At 34.4% G+C, this 20,195-nt stretch overlaps 1 long non-coding RNA gene across 1 annotated transcript in view; it reads left to right on the top strand.

Moving 5' to 3' along the window:
* The window catches only part of LOC133215603 (uncharacterized), a 107,484-nt gene extending 91,886 nt beyond the window's left edge, over positions 1–15,598 (top strand). Inside the window, exon 4 of the long non-coding RNA XR_009726421.1 lies at positions 15,439–15,598. This is a non-coding gene — a long non-coding RNA (uncharacterized LOC133215603). The remainder of the gene's footprint in view (positions 1–15,438) is intronic.
* Positions 15,599–20,195: the final 4,597 nt, after the last annotated feature.

The raw sequence follows: 20,195 nt of genomic DNA, 5'->3' as shown, positions 1-20,195 counted from the left end.
ATTTCCTTGTTTTTTTCTCAGCTTAGAGATGAAGATGGACAGGCTGTTAGCTTGACCATGCTTTGGTTTTGGAAGAGTCTCTTGAATTGCCATTGATCAAGAGACAGATAGTCATTTATTACATCAGAATTCTTTAATACATGGTTTGCTCGTTCTAATCTGTTTTGCTGTCTTATGTTTGTAACTAAGTCTGGGTGTGAAGAATTAGGAGCTCATGAAGCTCATTATGCTTCATTCGATTTGAAAATTAAATTTTGCAATTTGAGAGTTGTAAACACTTTTGAGAAGCGTTGCTTCCTGTAATGGAAAACAACATATTCCTACTATGTTGTTAGGAAATAAATTTGTATCATGAATCTTTAATAAGTCATTCAATATGTTGTGCCCTTGGGCTATTGATATACCAGGAATAGTACCTGTATTCTGCAAAAAAATGTGCAATGTAGAAATCTTTTCTTCTTTTCAAGACATGTAACAATTTGAATCTTATTAAGTTTGTAATAAGCCACAGCTTTATTCAGCCTTTTCTTCTTACGATAAAGCTTCTCGAAGACAGATAGCTTTCTGTCAGCTAAAACTTGGCACATTTGTTGCAGCAGTGTTAAAAAGAGAGGACAATTCTATTAAGTACCACACTCGCCAGTATGCATTGCATATATTTTCAGTATCCTTTAGGGTCTTTGGTTGAATTGTTATTAAATCAAATCAGACTTTAAAAAGACTAGACACTGGATAGTCTCCTGCCCATGCACCTTCAAGCTATGCATAAAGTATTTATTAGAGGAAGGCTGGAAAGAGAAGACCATGTTCTTTTTCCAGAGGTCTAAAGTAGAACTTAATATGTTATCTGTGGATTCCAGTGCAATTTCTGCATATCAATACAGTGTAAACTTGCAGAGACTCTTCAAAATATGTCTTTTCCTTTAAAAAAAGAAAGTTGAATTTTGTGTCTGTTCACGTCCACTCCCGTTTAAGTATGTTATTTAGTAACTGGAATCAGTAGGTATAAGAAAGTTTAAGCAAGGTACTAATTCTTTCAATACCTGGTATATAAACTGAGAGCTGCTGTTTTACCAGAAGTTTCTGAAATGCTCATACTTGGAAATTAGGTAATTAAATCTTATTAATTACTTACCTGGATTTAGGAGAAAGAAGTATGTCCTATTTAAGTTGGCTCTGGCTAAGTTGTCAGGAACCTGGAGTCTTCCACTTTAGGAAGTCATTTTACCAGCCTCTTTCTGATTTTTCTTGGTGCTTTTTTTCTCCTTTCAATTTTAAAAATAGGGGTAGCACCTTTGGTCTTTTCTGAGATTAAAATTCTGCAGATAGTAGTTACTCTTAAAATAACTGTAAGAGCCTTATTTATTCCATGGACACTGTTCTTTTCCAAATACTCTATTAAGAAAAACAAGGAAAGCCCTCTCAGCAAAAAGAACAAAACTGTGACAAGCAGAAAGACAGATATCTGTTGATTGTAAATCTTGCAATAATCATATGTTCTGAAATTCACAGCAGTATTTCCTGGCTGCGGAACTGGATTTTGTTTTGTCTCTTTTATTTTTTGAGGGTTTTTTTACTTGACTGTCATTATGGAATTCCTCAAGTATACTGAGTGTATAGTCCTAGAGCTGCTAACTGAATATTTCTCAACTCAGAGATAAGAAACATAATTTGCACCTCATAGAAAAAGAAATGTCACACATTTAAAATCTATTAAACATAGTTACCTTTCTTAATAAATGCAGAGAGCAATTTTTAACCATCAAGGAATCCAGGATCACTTTAGGATAAAATTTTAGAAGTAAAGAAAATCACTTCAAGTAAATGACAGTTTCCTTTGAAAGTAAGTGATTGGGGTGTCTTTGCTTATCTTCCACAGAGCAATAAGAATATTACCCAGTTAGAACCTTCACTTAGCTTAGAAGCAACAAATCATTAACTGTAACTTTTCTCTAATTTACAGATTTTAACTTTAGCATTATGTTTTACTTCAGTTCATGGTCAGTAACTTCCATTCTGTTGTAAGATTCTGTCACAGATGTAAAACTTGCTTCTGTTGATCCTCAAAAAAGTTTTTGTAAAGCCCAATATAAAAGCAGCAGAAGACTAATAGCTAAATCACTACAATTATCATTATTATGATTAATACTTCCAATCTGAAAAGCTGTGCTATAGGAAAAATCACTCCAACTCTTTACCTAAGTAATGAATGAAAGAACCTGAAATTAAATGAAAGAGCATGCTTATTCACTATTGTGTGACTGACCAATATATTGTCTTTGAATTGCAATAAATTAATATAGTTAGTATAATTCAATATAATTCTGAGTAAAAATGATGTAAAATAATGTAGAACAGGAAATGTGAATAGTTATTTCATGCTGTATGGACAAATTATCTTAAATAAATTAGTTTTCCAAACTTTTTCCTTGGGATCTTGCTTCTCTGCTCTCTACTTAAAGAAATATTAAGGTCTCTGTGGTACAATGAGTAAAAGTCATTTATGACTGTTCCAATGCTTACTTGAGTTAAATAATCACAATAAGCTTGGGAGAAAAATCTTCTGTTTCTTATCAGTACCATATTAGTTTTTGGTGTACAAAATACAATGTACTAACCTTGAGAGAATTTAAACAGAACTATCCTGTTGACTGTCTTCTGGCATTCGTAGTAAAAGTTTACATGTCTACATATTCCTTAAGATCTCTACTGCTGAAGACCCTACAGTTGTTCAGGTTTTCTATAGCCTAGGGTTTCACCACTATTGTGAGAAAGGCTTCCCCTTCCCTCCCTGGTCTAAGTGTACCTTTTCTCACTGCAATATAAAATGCACAAACATGAAAACTAGATTATTTCATTTCTCTTTACAAGGGCCTCTGAAATTCATAAAGAACTAGGTCTTTCAGCTAAATAGTACCTAACTCTTTTCTACTACATATTTCTCTTGACCCCTCAACTGTCTCATTGATCTCTTCCATCTGTCTCTTGGAACACAATGTCTGAAACGTCTGTTTAAACAGAAATTCTATCCATGCTGTGTAAATAGGGTTCACCTCATATATCTTGCAAGTATTAACTCTTGTTTGTAGATCCCACTATGATATTTGCCTTCAACAATATCATGACATTGACTCATGCTTTGGTCACAATCTAAAACAATGCCCAGATTTTGTTCTGAAAAACTTCTGTTTAGTCTTTGATTCTTTACTGTGTATTTGCAGAACTGATTAGCTATACTTTAGTAGCTCCTTCATATATTGAAATTTCATAGAATCATAGAATGGGTTGTGTTGGGAAGGGTCCTTAAAGATCAGTTGGTTCCGGTCCCCTGCCGTGGGCAGGGACACGTTCCACCAGACCAGGTTGCTCCAAACCCTGTCCAGCCTGGCCTTGAACACTACCAGGGATGGGGCAGCCACAGCTTCTCTGGATAACCGGTGCCAGTATCTCACCACCCTCATAGTGAAGAAATTTTTCCTAATATCTAATGTAAATCTACTTTCTTTCATCTTAAAGTCAGATTTAAGCTGAAAGTCCCTCTCCATGTTTCTTGTAAGCCCCCTGAAGGTATAGAAAGGCTACAGTAAAGTCTCCTTGAAGCCTTCTCTTCTCCAGGCTGAACAAGCCCAGCTCTCTCAGCCTGTCTCCATAGGAGTGGTGCTCCAGCTCTCTCATCATCTTTGTGACCCTCCTCTGGACTCGCTCTAACAGCTCCATGTTCTTTGTGCTGGGGGCCCAGAGCTGGCACAGTTCTCCAGGTAGTATCTTAGGAGAGCGAAGAAGAGAGTGAGAATCACCTCCCTTGACCTGCTGGCCATGCTCTTTCTGGTACAGCCCAGCATACAGGTGGCTTTCTGGGCTACGAGCATGCACTGCCAGGTCATGTTGAGCTTCTTGACAGCCAACACCCCTAAGTCCTTCTCCTCTAACTTGCTTTTAGAAATATGTGTAAGGTTACAAAAGTATGTAAGTGGGATTAATGCATGTTAGTCAGTAGTAGCTCTTGATTAAGTCTAAGCACATTGCTAATAAAATCTGGGGAGTTGTTGAGCTTCAGTGTCTTGCCCTTATTCCAACAGAATGTTTAACATGCTCTTTGAAGTAAGACTTTCAAGTTGCATTGTCAGGCTGAATTCGGCAGTTAAGGACAGAAGCATATCCAAGGCTCCTTCACATGAAACTGACTTCTGGCCTCTAATTCTGTGCAAAAAATTGTTGGGTTTGTTTTGATTTTTTTTGTTTTGTTTGCTTTTTTTGTTTGGCTGTTTTTGGTTTTTGAGCACGGCATGGGAAGAAAATATTAGTTAAGTCTGTATATAATTATACAGGTTAAGCTCACATTAAAAGGTCTTTTCCATTTGTACAAGCCAGGTTTCAAGCTAGCAATTGACTATTGTAAGCAGAGAATATGCACAAGGTATAAACTGCAAAGAAAGAAGCCTTGTGAAAGGAAGATGGGTTTGAGTCATTTAAATGGCACTGCCTAGGCATTTCGGCTTCTGACTTCTACCTAGGAGTTCTTCAGTCTGTCGTATGCTAACAAGCTGAAATCTTCGACTGGGAGTGAATGCTTATATTGAGTCATATTAACTTGTGCAGCTATTCAGTATGTAAATTGGGGCAAGTTGCTATGGTAACCTGCTGCATAAAACAGCTATCCTTGCAAGCTGAACAGGCCCAGGATGTTGAACCCCATGGTGTTCGGGATCCGCTTTGATCCCAAAGAGCCAGTGTCAGATACATGGTGAAGAGTACAATACTGCACAGCCATCCTGTGCTGTGTGTAATCAGTCAGCATTTTTTCTTTGTGCCATGAAACCCACAACCTGCTCTTCCTCTGCATGAAAAACACCAGTCACACATTTATTTCTTAAGGATTTTTTTTTTCTCTTATGCTGAAATTAAGGCAAATGGTAATTTGCAACAATTAACTGTTATCTTCAGTGCTTTGTAATGAGAGAACTCTTCATAACTTTTTTTTCTAGTGAAGAATTATTTTCTGATTACATAAACTTCTCCATTATTGTCCTTTCATATTTGTTCAGAAGTTAGCTTACCAGTCATCTTTGTTTTAGATTTGCCTTAGTCTTTCACTGCAATAACAGAAGTCAGTTCTATTTAATTTCACTAGAAGAAAAGTGCATTTTTTTACATATTTGAGGCAGAGTGAGCAGACTGCATTAGTATTTGAACATTATTGGGTTGCCCAAGGAAGTTGTGAATGCTCTATCGCAGGTGGTGTTCAAGGCCAGGTTGGACAGAGCCTTGAGTGACATGGTTTAGAGCGAGGTGTCCCTGCCCGTGGCAGGGGGGTTGGAATTAGATGATCTTAAGGTCTTTTCCACCCCTAACTATTCTATGATTATACAGAAGGCTCTGGAATGGTTAAAAGCACAGCAATGCTGTTAAAGCACATCATTCACACCTTGCTCTTTAGGAGGAGCAATGTTTATAGAAAGGCTTAAGGCTTAGATCAAGAGAAGTACCAAATATAAAATAAGGCAAGCAACAAAACCACCTGATGAATTGGTACAGAGATTACCTTCATGATACTCATTTTTCTTTCCAGTCTGTATACTTACAGCTTTTCCTGTGGAGACAAAGCATTTTTGTGTTTTTCATTGAATTTGCAGTGCAACCTGGAGGTTGTTTCCTTTTCAACCAAACTGCAAAGTTTTCTTGCTAACTCACCTATAGAATAACCTGATGTCATTTGCAGAGTCCTTCCAGTATCCATGTGCCTTTTCTGAAGTGTGCACATTCCTCAAAGTCTTACTGGACGCCTCAGTAGGCTTGAAGCGATTTCAATGATCCTTTTAATCTTACTGGGAATACAGGCTTAGAAAGGCCTTCCTCTGGTGAGGCTGGTTCTTTAAATTTATCAAGCTTCTTTTTAAAACAAATAGATTCTTCACTTTGCTGTGTTCCCCTACTCTCACTCTTCCCTTACCCCATGAGAAGGCTGCTTCAGAATCTCAGCCTTCTGGGAATTTGTCGTGGTTTAACCCAACCAAACAGCTTCTTGTTTGTAGCCTGAATTTCTTCTTTGCTTTAATGCTGATGTGGCAACACTATCAGGAACTTTAACAGCTGCTTTTTTTTTCTTCTCCAGTGGTTGCTATCGTTAATATATTTGTAAATAACAGTTGCTTAGTCAATAAATAAACTTGATTGTGTATTTAAATGGATGCTTAAAGTAATTCTGGAGCCCAAAATGATAACAAATTTTAGCTTGATTTCCCATTAACAATTTAGCTTGAGTCCCACAGCTCTGGTGAAAGTAAAATGTGCTTGGAGACTTATGTACAAGCCCATTCTGTTAAGACAGTAGCAGCTAAATTGCTGTTAAGATGCCCTGAACGTAGCAGCACCATTTCTTCTTCTTTACGCTCCTACATCTCTATCACAGGCTTAGTGTCAGTCTTTAGAAGTAATCCATGCCTCTGAACAGTGTCAAGATAGAGGACTAAAACATATAAGAAACATGACAAGAAGATGACTATGAAGAACTGTGACTCATGATTTGCAAGAGTGCCATCAGGGTTGACTGTGGATCACAGTATTTGCACATATTTACGCTTTCCTTATTACGTGTATGTAATTATCCTTCAAAATCAATGCTCTGTCACTGGACAAAAGTTGAGAACCTGGTACATATTACAGTGTATTCTAACTACAGAAGTTTTAAGAGAAAATTCAAATCACAAGACTGAAAGTTACTATCCTTTTTTTCTGTTGAATTCATGCAAACAAGCATTTAAAAAGAATTTACTCATTTAATTTTTAATAACATGGTCAACTCTAGAACTAATAGATCTAGGAAGAAAATCTTTCAGTTTATGTCTTCAGCAACTTGAAGACAATGACATTGTATATATTTCTGGTCTTAAAAGGCTCTCTGAAAAATATTTTGGATTCCACAGTTCTGTGTAACCTTTAGTAGGAAGTGACTACTACCTTAGTTGCCATTGCATGTACTGTTTTTTCCGTTTCTGGAAGGCATTGTAATATTACGATTCACAGCACTAAGCTAAACGTGGCTAAAGACTGAATGAGTGACACGTGTCTCTGGAAGCATTTAGAGAAAGATACCTTTTTCACAATGACACTTAAAAGAAAACAGCTTTGAAAAAAGACAAACTTCAGAACATTCACTTTTTGTCAGAAGCAATTTATAGATTTAGTACAGAAAATTTCTCATCTAGTAAAAGAAAAATAAGTTTAATTGTTCTAGGGCATTATGTTAGTAATTAGTTATATTTCACTGTGTATAACAGTTCATTTATACCCCATCATGTGGCTTTTTCTTTACACTAAATACATGCAATGTTAAAAGAGATGTATTTCTTGTTCAACAATGGAAGATCTTATATATTTTTCTAAAATAAGGTAAAATTTGTCAAATTTTTCAATCCCCAGAATTCAAAACTAGGCTGATTTCCCTTTATATTCAATGAGATATAATCTTCTGTAGTCTTAAATTATCAAGTTAACATCTCTCAGGATCTGAATTCCAAATGATAAAGAATATGAGTCTTCAGGGGCCCTAGATATGTAGATGGACATAGGCATAGAGAGGTAACAGTAGTTACACAGTTCTGTAATAAGCTAACTTTGGAATTTAAATACATTGTAAATACCTGATCCTTGGATTTTATTATTTTTCCCAGAATGGTTAGTGTTTAAATGAGGTGCTCAGTAGCATGTGTGAGTGTTGGTTTGCTGCTGGTTATTTTTATTTGAAAAGTCCCTGCCTTAAGTCTCAGCTTCAGGAAAATGGAAAAGACCTGGTTTGTCAGTGAGGGATTGCAATGGCTTGGAAACCTCCCAGAGGATTTTCTGTATTTCATTTTTGTAACTGTTCACATTTACGTTCTAGTAATGAATAAAATACTCTTTAATTGGATACATTCAGAAGGCAGAAATGAAACTTAAGGCCTATTTTTATCACCTTAAAGTTCAGTAACCAGTTTGCTTTTGGAAAAATATTTCTATCACTTTAATTTTAAAAAGAAAATATTCACATGACAGAAAGGGGTTGCTAGGTCTGATCCTTACTGTTATTAGTAACTAACACGTAAGTCAGTAAGAGGTTTGATACTATTGACATTAAAAGCTGAAGGATGGCTTCTTTAACTCAGGAATCCAGTCATTCTCAGTAGATGAAAAGTTGTTTAGAAGGAATATTTCTACAGGGCCTTATAAATATTCCGCACTCATTTTTACAGCTACATGTACAACAAGAGTTTTCTGAACTGCTGCATTCTGTAAGCAAGAACATTTTTGAATTAAACCAGAATTATGTTAGACACAGATGTGCCAGTTTTAGCAGGCAGCATTCGTATTACGATAGTTACAGCAGGGAAGAAACAGGAAAGGCCAGTGTTTCACCTTTGTGGGATTGCCTTCATGAAGGACAGCAGAGAGATGAAAGCACACTGATATATTTGCATTAAAAATATATTTAACAATCCGTAGGAAGGAAGCCGGTAAAGAATATTTGAGTACTTTTCCAACCTCATATTCATTATTTCCAACTTAAATCTCCAGCATCTGATTAAATAGCACCACCGATTCCATTAAATACGTGTGTGGAATGAACACACATTTTTAACACCAGGTTCCACAAGTAATTTTAATTAGAAAGAAGGCAAACTTTTGTATAGCATATCAAATTTTATTTTTCTTCCTTTTGTTCTCAGTTGTAATTGGATATGGTTCTGGTAAAAGTTACTGGCTGTCATGATATGTGCAATTTTGGACAAAGAAAATGTAAGTAACCTGTCTAAAAGCACGAGGTCTAATGAAACTTTTGAATGCAGTTCATGAGAAAGATCCCATTAGGGATCTCTTTCTCCCCTTTGTAAAAAGTACTGTGTATGATACTATTAATACCCTATTTTTATTATTGCTTGTTCTCAACAGCAGAAAATAGTACTTAAATACTCTTTGTTTAAATCAAATTCCACCTCAAAGTTGACATTTTCTTATTTGTTACGTCTGAATTTGGTTTATTAATAACAAAATAAGCACCTGAAACTTTTTTTACTGAAAGAAGTATACTATATGTGTGTGTATATATATATAAATCTGTGTATAACAAACTTTACCCAAAACTTTGAAAATGGAGCTTAAGGGGCTGTATTGCACATAAATGGGAGTATGCTTTTGTCAGCTCACTTTCCCCACTGGAATTTGCAGCTAAGCATTGAAGTGAGTATAAGGAGTGAAGCAGGGAGGCATAAGAGTGTTCAGGAAAGAAAACTGAAAGAAAAAAAATGAAATAGCTATAGGGTGTAAATGCTGTAATGTGTATTCTTTCCTTCTGTCCATGCTTAATTATCTCAACAGTAAGGTTTTAACTGTAATCTTTTCATTTTCCCTCATTAAAAAAATAATGGACTTTATTCTGTGCTCTGCTACATTAGTTTTATGTGGGGATGACTTTAATATAGCTTTTGAAACCAGAAACCTCAATTCGGTATGGATATCACAAAGCAGAGTCTGCATCCAGCTTGCATGAAATCCTGACCCAGTGAAATCGATGGCAAAATTCCCATTGACTTCAAAGATGGTTGGATTTCACACCCAATCTCCTTTTTCTTTTTTCTTCAGCCTCTCTGCTTTGGCTAAATGGGATCTCTTTTCCCAGATGGACATCTTAATGCTATGCACAATGATCATTTCAACTTTCTTTTATAAAATGGTGACAGTCTTCTAAGGAAAATTCTGTCTTTTCTTTTTTGGCTTCTTTTTTTTACAGTACTGACTTCCTCCATTAGAAGGCTAGAGTGCCATCCCCTGATCTGCTGTCTTAACTGTATCTTGTCTCCTTTTTTTTTTTCTCACAATTTAATAAGGCATGGTTTTCAGAAGGTCACGTTTTAACTACCATTTGGCTGCATATCAAGGGAGCACAAGTTTTAGATCAGAAATATGTTCCACAATGAATGCTTCTAGCCACATACAGTCAGTTTCACAAACAGCTAAAGAGCAATGTATTTCAAACAAACTTCCACCTTAATGACAACCTCAATCTGCTACATTTTAATTACATGTCATATTACCCTCTTTATACTTATTTGAGAAAAAAAAAATCTTCCTGTTTATAGACTTTCAAGCATCTGATCTTCAGTGTTATTTTTTGCATTCCATTGAGAAGCTGAATTGCCCATTCTTGATTCATTTAAGTTTTTTTTTTCCAATAATAACACCACCATATTTGCAGGCATGGTTGTTCCTTAATGAACAGAGAGAAAGCTCTATTTACTGCCTATCTAATGTTTTATCTATGTTCTGCTTTCTCCCTAAGAGTTATAAGTGCATGCATGTTTCTTTAAGGATTACTTGTTTCCTTAAAATAGCTACTGATTAAGGCTAAGGCACTTATTAAGAAACATTGGACCCAATGTAAAGACATTTTATTTGCAGTGGTTGCTGAGTAGTTACAGATTTTATGTTCTGTAAATCAAGTAAGATCTTTTTATAACTTGTGACATTATGAACTATACTTGTGATTATAGTATTAATTGTAGAGAAATGAAGCCCTAAAGTGTTTGGAGGTTTTTTATTTCATCCAAAATAAGAGATTTTCCATAGGTTTTAATAGCTCTTGACAGTTCATCAAAGCTAGTAAGTCTAAAACTTTTGCTTTTACACTGAGCTTTTTTGCCTCAGAAGTGCACTTATTTAATAGCTGAAGAAAATACATGCATAACTCAGTAATTTGAATACATTATCGAAGACTGATTTTAACAACAATGGGACTAGATGCTGAACCCTATTATGTAAAACATGCTGGCTACTGTATGGACATGAAACTCTTAATCATGATGCTGACAATAGTCCCAAGCTCATCATTCTGAAATGCTTCCATTCTGCTAGCTTTTAAACTTCCTTGAGTAATGGAAAAAAAATCTCTTATACCTCTAATAGTAGCATCTTGTTTTGTCTTTTGGCTCTGTTTGACCCCGATTTGTAGGGGTTTTCTTTATCAATTTGTCTTTTTTATTTCCCCCCCTTTACTAGTTGTATAGGAAGTGTTTCATCTATTGTTTCCTCCATTCGTTTTTCTGCTCCCTTCACTCATTTTCAGGCATCTGTATGTCCATTCCTTGTCATTTATTTTTACTTTTCTACTAATGCAGTGAAAGCAATCTGCCAAATGTTTTTTAACATCAATCCCCAAAAATGTTAACTGTCACAATTTATACCCTTTGCAGCTATCCAATATAAAATTCTGTGCCACAGGCCTGATTGTTAAAAATTCAGATACTCTGATGAACTCTAAATGTAGCCAGACTGTACATAAACCAGTAATGTTCTTAAAACCTCACAGATAAATCAGTATGGTTCTTTAAAGTCATAATTTACTTTTATATTATAAGCTGTAAATATGTCCCTGCAGTTATAATATTTAACTAATTTGCAGTTATATTCTGTATGAGATGCTCTTACTGTCTATGTAATTTGACATTTCAAAAGTTATTTCCATGGTTCATACCCTAAATACTTTTTTTTTCCCATGACACCGTTTTCTGTTCAACAACTTCAAATAATTAGTATATTTTAAAAATCGTACATAGTTTTTCATTGACAGTCTACAACAGATGGGCATAGAGGAGACGGCAACTATCATGCAAAACCAATTCAATTTATTGCAAGCATTTCATTCATCAGACTGGTTAGCAAAGGGACTCATAGCATAGATTGTTCAACTTTTTCTTTATAAATATAGGACCATTTTTTACAAACCGCCATCAGCAGCCCATGTGCTGCCCCCAGATGAAGCTGTGTGTTCCTCCCACTTCTCTGCACAGAACATGACTCTCCCTACCTTCTCAGCTCTTTCCTGAAGAGCCTCCATCTTTTTTTTCAAGTTCAACTTGCACAAGTAAGATATGATTTTGACTGTTGCATAAGAAAAAACATGGTCTTTGTATTTCATGTCGAGTGTGAGAATTGGAAATACAGGACTCTGTTCTAACAACATTGTCTTGACTGTGTCTGTGTCATCAGCAACTACAAAGAACTTCTCTATAAGCAATACTTTCACTTACAATTTGGGTGCAGGTATGAAATAGAAGCAATAAATCGGGCTTATAAACAGATGTTTTAGAAGAACAGTCTTAATATCACCTGTGACAGATAAACAGTGTTTGAAGAATGCTTGAATTAGCACAAACTACCCATACTTCTATTTATATTTTCTTTTTATCTTTGAAACCATTCTTATTCTTCTAAACCCTTCCCAGACACATGCAGAATCATAGCTGGCAGCGAGCTGAGATTTCCTGACATTAGCTTGTTGGTTTGATTTTTTTTCATTTTAAAAATTCTTTTAGATTAAGAAAATTGTACCCTCTGAACAGTAATGTGTGGTGTATTCCTTCACCCGGACTTTCACCATTTTTTCTCATTTTGGTTTTAAAAGCTACCTGGTTCAGGAGCTGCATACCTACCACAGTGTTGAGTAGTAACTAGGATAACACTGTAACAAAGTATTAAGCAATGAATGGAATAGCTTTCAATTTTTTACCATGGTGATTTTCAATTCCATATGAAAGTTGAATTCTAGGCAATGGAAAGGATTTGTGAGCATTTTGTTCAACAGCTTTTGTTTTTGTATGCTATGAAGAGTTGAATGCATTCACCCATTTCTGATTTTCTTGTAGCATCTGATCCTGTGCAAAGGGATGTAACCAAAAGAAGTTGCGTGGGACTCAAGGGCTGAATGGGGCTGTTCAGAAGTATTATTGAACTGTAGTTGGTAATAACATTAGAAAAGGAATCTGTTATGTTCTGTCTTGAATATATTTTGACTACCATTTAAAGCAAACTAAATTGAAATGATGCTGCTTAATATTTGCCCGTACTTGCCCTGGTATGTTTGGTGGTTGCAGGGGGGGTGTGTGTGTGTGTATTAGGTATTTTGGGCCTATTACTGTGAAATTACTACTAATTGTATTAGTAATATAAGGTTTATAAATGCCTTCATAATAAATTCCATCACATTTTGCTTTCTAAAAATCATTCCATATCCAGTTGATAGTAATGTAATCACTGCTGTCTCTCTTTAAAACTATATCACATATTCTTAGCTGTAAGAATTTCACACTAGAAAAAATATTGGGTAAGAGCAAAAATTTAGAGATTTATGAATTCAGAAAGAGCACTTTCGATGTGTATCTGGCACAATGATTGAAGATAATGCTTTTGAACTTCATAAAATTTCAGTATTAGACAATAAAATATTCTAAAATTAGATAAAAGAGTTTCTAGGAATTCAGACTACGTAGATTTAACTACAATGCTATTTATTTCTATTATGCATGCAGGGAAATGTTAAAGAAGTTGACCTTGCACTACCTAGCATGACAGCATTTATGACTCTATAAAATTGAGGATGTATGTTTCAACTAATCTACATCTTCCTCTGAGACATTTAATTTTTTGCCAGTGTTTACTTTAGTTGGAACTAAAACAATTTATATCAGTAAACTGGAAACACAAGTTAATGTATCAGGGTTATGAATCATCATGTTTTCTGATTTTTGAATTTTGAATGGATGAGATCTGCTGTAGCTCTGAAGCATGGCACAGAGTAAGGATTTCAGATTAAAGTACCCTTATAAAAACTGTCCTTAGGCATTTGCCTTGTAGATATATACATCCACTTTGAAAATTCTTATGCTTTTATTTGAAGATTTACTTAAATGGAATTGGCCACTATTTTATCTGCTTACGAGCGTTCTGAATCTTTGTTTTCTTGCTTTCATAATACATAAAATAAGTCATTATAAAACATTTACCCTTTCAGCTTATTACTGGGTTTTCAGTAGTGAAAAAAAAACACAACCACAAGTTGGAATTTACATGTATTGTGACTTAAGAATAATGGAACAAACAGAACGAAAAATACTAGCTCTATGGAATACTTCCTCTTTTCCTGCAAACATAGTAAAGCATTTAGGACAATTTAAGAATTAAACTGTATAATAAAATTCAGATTAGCTTCAGATACTGGTGCACTGCTGTTAGGTGAGAAAATAGTTTTTCCAGCTGTTTAAAGGATAGGATGATACAATTTAAAATTAAAGTACTGTCAATCACATTTGGTTACAGTCCGGGAGGGAAATTACAGTTGCCACAATATCTTACAAAACTCTTTGATGTTTTGTAGAAAAGTATTTTTATATTAAAATTTTGTATTGATTTCTCAAATTTATATTAGCATTTCAATTTAAAGGCTGTCATGGTGTGAAAATTATGCATAAAACCAACAATGGCCGGAAGGATTAGCGGAGTCAAGTGGAGAGAAAAAGTCTTTCAATGTGCTACATGGACGGGCTTGATAGTCTTCCCCAACATTTCCCTCTTGACCAAAACTATAATCCTCTTCCAGAGTTTGACTCAAGTGAAATGCAAGGAGCTTCAAGTCTCCATCTGCTGTCCTCAGGGAAGGTATTTTTCTGTTTCATTGTTCCTTCAAAAAAGAATTATGAAGAGGAAGTGAAGAATAGAAAAAAAAATTAGGCAGAATAATTTCAAAGGTCAAACAAAAAGAAACTCAGGAATCCTCATGTCAGCCTTTCTGAAGTTAATTGGAAAGTTGGCATGACATCTGCAATAGTCACTCTGACATTTAAATAAGTTTTTCACTTATGTGTTAACTGAGTAAGTTCTGGTTTATTCTTTAACATTGCATATGTCTGTGCTCTGAACACATTTTGAACAGTGTCATTAATGACTTTTTCTGTTAGACATTCAGCAATTATTCAATAAAGGGGTTAAAAAATGGCAATACTTAAAATATAGCATCTATGTACCAGGCCATATTAGATAGCTTAAAAATCTTCAATAAAACATAGGTGTTAAGCTTTTATACAAAATCAAGTACCTACATTTTTCATAGCTAAATAACATCAGTCAGTTGTGCTGCAGGCTATAGTGTGTGTAAAGTACAACATAAGCTAGATAAAATTTGTCTCTGTTATGTTTATGTCATTATGAAATACAACCTAACTTAGGGCTTTTATTAATGTAGATTACCCTAGTGACTTTCATGAATGGAGACGTGTTCTGATAGTATTTTGTATCATTTAAGTGAAATATAGGACTTTTGGTGTTAGAGTGTGGAGTACTGATTTCTTCTGAATGAAATATCTTACTACAAAACATGTGTGCTGCTAATAGAACCCTCCTGATTTTAATTTCTGGCTGAAAACCAGGTATTGATTCATCCATTGATCATATTGTGCAAAAAAAAAAAAAACCAACAAAAAACAGAAAAGATATGATATAGTTTATCCATATCTTGAGTTCAAATTTCTACTCAGCAATCACATAAGTTCCAAAGTTCAAAAGTAAATTCTGATTTTAAAATATTTGCCCATTATTTTGTTCATGTTACTATTTCCTGTATTTGCAATTACACAGGTAATTGTGCAGACAGAGATCTTTTGGGTCAACTTGAAGTAGATCATGGTACACTGAAAGACCGAGATCCATGAGATTAAGGACTATATTTTCTGCTTTTTAACGAGTTCCTTAGGTTTGATTCTGGAATCTGCTAGAAAAGTTCAAAATTAAGAAGATGACATATTGTCCTGGGTTCAGCAGTAGCAGTCATTTTTCTCTTTCTTAGTAGCTGGTGCAGTGCTGTGTTTTTGACTTTCAGCCTGTTAAACTACGACATATATAAATCATTGTTATGCAGGTGAAAAGGAAGTCAGTGCTTTCAAACAGGAAATACTGGAGTAAAGCTGCCTGTTTTTCTGATTATCTTTGATTTTCTGATTTTTTGGTATTTCAGTTTCTCTGTAAGTTCCCAGAAATCTTGGATTTTTGAGAAGATACGTATTTTCTACTGTTAGTTGAGTCTGGTTGTTTTTCATCTTCCAGGATTCAGCTTCCAGGAGCTGATTATTAAATCTCTCAGAAGTTATGTTTCAGAAAAGAAAAATGTATTCCAAGTTGTCTGGTGACAGCCTAGTGAGGATAACACATTATTCTAAAGTAAATCGACTTTTAGGTATTTCTTTATGTGTTTGGTCTTTTGCAAAAACATTATTTTACTAAAACTTTCAATGTTTATTCTCTTAAATTGAGTTTAATTACCACATACATTTTTCATTAAATAGAGGAAACTGTTTCCATTTATCTGTATACATTACCCTCTGTAGCCAATTAACATCCTGACTGTGAGGCTTTAGTTAAGCAAGGGCATCTACAGGATCATCCTCTGGCATCACCAAGGTCTTCTGCGTGGATACAACTTCAACAAAAACACACAACAATGCTGTTAAACAAAAGCTTATTATCAGAGGTGAACAATGAGTTGCCTACAGCAAACTATGTGATGAAGTAGGCATTTAACAAAAGGAAATTATGCAGATTTCTGGTGATTATGAAAATATTATTTAACCAGCATTATGTGATCTCAGACCTCTGAAAATCTGATGCTAATGCAAATATGTGATTGAAAGATCCGAACATTTTCTTAGTGGCTCATGTAGATCTCATACAGTATAGTTTCAGTTGATAAAATCCCTGCATGATTGAATAATACAAACTAGGGAAAAGAAAATTAATTTGCATTTGTGATTTTTTTTCCTTTCCCTGACTTTTTTTGGCATGGGGGTGCCCAAAATCTTAATTCTATTCTTTGCTTCACTCTAGCTTCCTCTCAGTAATATTTCTTAAGTGGAAGATAAAACAACATTTAAATAAACCCTTTAAAGTGCATGATTCTGCAGATGCTTTTGCGCTAAACTTAATATAGTTGTATGCCTTTAATTTTGAGGTTATTTATCCCTTAAAGAAATATTTGTTCAAGCTGTGAACCGTTTCCCATCTTCCAATATGCAGACTACTGCAAAAACCATCAGTGGCTAAATCACAAACTTTCTCATGGGTCCCATGTGAGTAAAAGCACTAAAGTTCCTTCTGTCTGCAAAAACTTCATGAGTATAGTTGCTTGCAACATCTGGGTACAAGAAAAGCTGTTATATTCTTTTGTCATCTTTTGTCTTTTTCAAATGTCTAACCAAAGAGTTTGGATTTCTTTTTTTTTTTAACATCACAGCATAAAGCATTTCACTTTCAGGATTGGCCTGAAGGATAGATTTGTGACAGAGCAGAAGGACATGTTGTTATGAGTTAAAGTGATGTATATCTGTACCAGAAGCTAGTGGAAATTTCCAAGGTTTGAATTCTTCACGTATCCAGTTATGTGAAGGAAGAATTTGGTTTACTGTATTGTAAGTTTCCAGCTTTGATAAAAATAGAATAACTATTGCAAATAAGGACACACCTTAGTATAAAATGCACAATCCTATGTAAATCTCATAAGCTAATTTTTAAGAAGTTCTGTTACTTGATACTGCAATTATAAATAGTTTTCTAAAAATGGCTTGAAGGATATTGTAGTTTTTAATCATTTGAACACCGAATGAAGTCTGCTGTAGTCACCTGGGGCACCAGGAGAAAAATCTGTGCTACAAAGTTCTCTCTTTCTTTTTGGTATTGTATATCTAATTGTCTATCTAAATTGAAGTAAGGACCTCAAAGCATAGGTTACACTTATTTCCAGTTAATAACATTTGAAGATAAGAAAACATTTTCTCCTCAGTGCCCCACAAAAACAAAACTCAGACTGAAATTGTTCTTTTAACATGAATGCAGTTAAATGAGATTTTGCAAAAGGTAAAGCAGCATATTTATGATAACACATGCAGAACAAATCATTTGCCTGTGATTTAATTGGTACATTCGTGAGACTGTTTCCTTGCAACTATTTGCTACGCCATTATTTTAGCCTTGTGTCCGAAGGAAACAGTATTTGTGTGGTAACGTGCTCTGCCTGGTCTCCCTTGCTCCCTTCAGTAAATGTTGAATCTCTTGGCCAATTTCAACCAGATTTGACAAAGGGACAGAAATCTCAAAGATAATTAAGTTCCTACAAATTTCATGACAAGTAGTGTCTAGGGGATGGGGAACAGCTCACATTAATACTCTACTGAGAAACACTGCATTTTATGGTTTTATCCACCCAGTGCCTCTAGCTGGCACACTGGTGCATAAAGGCTATGTGAAGTGCTGCAAATAAAATGAGGTTCCCTGTGGGGTATAGACAGAGCTGAATCAAAACAGAAGGGCCATAGAAAATATTAGTGATTAAAAGATGGGCAATAACTGTATTACAGTGGGTATGAAGAGCAATCTAGGTTGTGTGAGGTCAGGGGGGAGGGTGGGAGAATGATCTATCAAATCTTCTATTTAATTCTTCTACTTTAATTCTTCTAATGACTTAAAGTTTGTTAATAATTTTCAGACTTAGTGTATAAAAGAAAATAGAAAACCTGTTTTCAGAAGGGAGGATTTAGTAGCGGACTGAATGTAATTTCACAGTGATGATGATAAAGCTGTGTTTGAGAAACACAGGAGGCACAAAGTCCTCAAATATTTGTTTGAATTTAATAGGTTATTTTACTGATGTGTATCCTTATTATGCTCAATTAAGAAAAGGATTTATTTTTTTTCTAACATTCTGTAACCTAAACATTGAATGAAGGTAGAACTGAAAGTAGAAATTGCAAATTTTCTATCAAAATCTTCATAGCCTGAAGTAGTCGCAACATTTTTAATGCAAAAGCTATTAGTGACAAAAGGCAAATTTTGAGATTTCAAAACTCCAGCAGGAACATGGCCATTTTCCTGAAGTCTCATTTTGGAAAGATGCATTTTAGTCCTTTAAAAATATTTTTTCTTTTGCTTTGAAAAGACAATTAGATAAATGCAATTTTTATAATTAATACTGAACAGTAAAAATGGGGAATAAGTCATTTCAACTGTGTCAAAGAACAAAATAAATTGCTGTTCTAAAAGCAATGTTTTGAGAAATTTGAATATATTATTTAATATAATTAATCGTAATGTCATTTATACAATCTATCATACATGATATGTATTTTAATTACCAATGAAATGGTAATGCTAAGACTTATGCAGTACTACTGTTGTATTAAACTTTATTCAGCATCATTTATAAGCTTTGATGCATTTAATTTGCAGTATGATTAATAAGATACCGATGAAGGAATTAAAATACAATGCATCAAAATTAATGTTCATGTTAGTAATTTAGGTTTGTATTTCACATTTACCAGCAACAATGAAATAAATATTTATCAGATGTCCTAGTACAGAATGATTAATTTCAAGTATGGAAAAGATAGGTAAAGAACTATTTTAACTCTAGTAAGTCTAATTTGAAAGCAAGGGATTATTTTATTATGCTCTATTAAAAAACTGTAAGGTATTCTAAAATGTTACAATTTTTGCTATTAAATGTGTCATTTGGAATTTATTATAAAGAGAGTATATTTCTTGACTTGTATTTTCTCCCAGCAAAAGATGTATGGTAATGATCAGTATACATGTATTTTCATACTTAGGGAAGGCAAGTAAAACTATACATGTTGTCCAATCCAAACAAACAGAACTTTCCTTAACATATAAATAGCTTCTGCAAAGTGTTCACCAAGTGTGTGCATGGGAGATTTTTTTAATGCAGTTTGAATTTAAATGAGCTTTTACAAACAAAATAACTATCGAGACCTACAAGTGGAAGTCCACAAGCTTTTTTATTTATTTATGTATTATTATTGTGTCTTCCTTATTACTTCCTTTCAGTAACTCAAGCCTCTGGCTAACTGTAAGAACCAGCTAGGAACACGATTCAAGGTAGAAGTGGCAAAAAAGTGAATAAAACTATTCTAAACCTCTAGGCATTGTGAAAGATAGAACATGAAATGTTTACAGAGACAAGAGAGCCCTAATGATAGAACAGAAATTTGATCACTACTGAATTTTATCATGACATTGTCTGGAATAAGAACTGAGGATCAAGAAATACAGTAGCCTTTCAGCAGATATGTAGTTTTACAGAACTATCTTCATTAATCAGCAAACAATACACTGCAAGGAGCCAAAATGAATAGTGGCATAGTAACTGAACCTGATATGTTAAATTGCATAGAAGTTTGGGAGTGTCTTCAGAGAGATTCAACTAGGGAAAAAAACAGACTCAGGAAGTATATTTCAGTTTAGAAAATCGTAAAAATAGTTCAAAATTGCAGAATTTTTAAACAAATATAAACTGAGCAGAAAGATGTTTGTTCTTTAAACACAGA

Source organism: Neopsephotus bourkii, unplaced genomic scaffold (genome assembly GCF_033783945.1).
Source record: "Neopsephotus bourkii isolate Nb327-2 ecotype Australia unplaced genomic scaffold, CSIRO-AGI_Nbou_v1 NB_991, whole genome shotgun sequence".
Classification (NCBI taxonomy): Eukaryota; Metazoa; Chordata; class Aves; order Psittaciformes; family Psittacidae; genus Neopsephotus; species Neopsephotus bourkii.
This window is presented reverse-complemented; position numbering and strand designations above follow the sequence as displayed.